This window comes from Culex quinquefasciatus, chromosome 1 (genome assembly GCF_015732765.1).
Source record: "Culex quinquefasciatus strain JHB chromosome 1, VPISU_Cqui_1.0_pri_paternal, whole genome shotgun sequence".
Classification (NCBI taxonomy): Eukaryota; Metazoa; Arthropoda; class Insecta; order Diptera; family Culicidae; genus Culex; species Culex quinquefasciatus.
Window position 1 is genome coordinate 90,010,091 of NC_051861.1, and position 937 is coordinate 90,011,027.

At 39.2% G+C, this 937-nt stretch overlaps 1 protein-coding gene across 1 annotated transcript in view; it reads left to right on the top strand.

Moving 5' to 3' along the window:
* The window catches only part of LOC119771152 (carbonic anhydrase-related protein 10), a 145,636-nt gene extending 145,176 nt beyond the window's left edge, over positions 1 to 460 (top strand). Inside the window, exon 8 of the mRNA XM_038266583.1 lies at positions 1 to 460. This exon is cut by the window's left edge and continues 668 nt beyond it. The gene's annotated coding sequence lies outside the window, so the exon portion shown is untranslated.
* Positions 461 to 937: the final 477 nt, after the last annotated feature.

Below are 937 nucleotides of genomic sequence, written 5' to 3' on the forward strand. Positions count from 1 at the left end.
GAGTGGAGGAGAAACTCTATTAAAAGTTTGAAATAATTTGTAAATAATATTAATGTAAAAAATACAAACAATCGAGACACTGCACAGAGGAAGCGAAAGCAGCAACAGATGGTGAAAGAGAGGTGTTCGACGGATGGGTGTTGCTTGGGTGTGACACTGGAAGTATTGTGTTTATGATTTTTACAAATTTTACATGTATTTTCAAGTTTCCACATTGTTGATTTTTTTATTACAAATTTGAGTAATATTTAAAACACAAATTGCATCATTTAAAAAAAAATAATCTGAAAGGTAATTCTACAAAAGATCGAGTGACTTAATACCAACGCACACCTTAATGACAACGCACACCGCGGTTTTGGTTTTCTAGCTTCGGTACGAGCCATTTTGTGTGTTTATATTTTGGTTCATCGTACCATCGTACCGAACAAAGCAGGCGCAAAGAAAAACCGAGGTACAAGTGAACAGCGTATGCCGCACGGTGCAGGGAAGATAGCCATTCAGCTTCTACGAATGTGACAGAGTCAGAGATAGCTATTTTTACAACCGCACCACTACACACTCAATCGCGAGTACCTTAGGTAGAAAGCCATTGGCGTCGCCAGCATTGAAAACTTTGAAAGCTCCTATTGGAATCCAATGAACTCTGTTTAATAAACTTACGAAATCACGACAAAAAGAAGCCTACTTAAAGGCGATTTTAGGAGCACACGGGAAACAAATTGACCGTAGCCGGGTGAATGTCCTATGTCACAAAAGTTTTTGCATAAACTTTGGATAGTTATGCAAAAACGGACAGGGCAAAAGAAACCGAACAGCTGCGATATCTGACATGTTGTAGGAAACATCGGTAGCCAAGCTACTACAAAACGAGTATAAGTCGAACCAAAAAATATATGCGCCAGCATTCTCGCGCCAGTATTCGTAGCTCAACTTG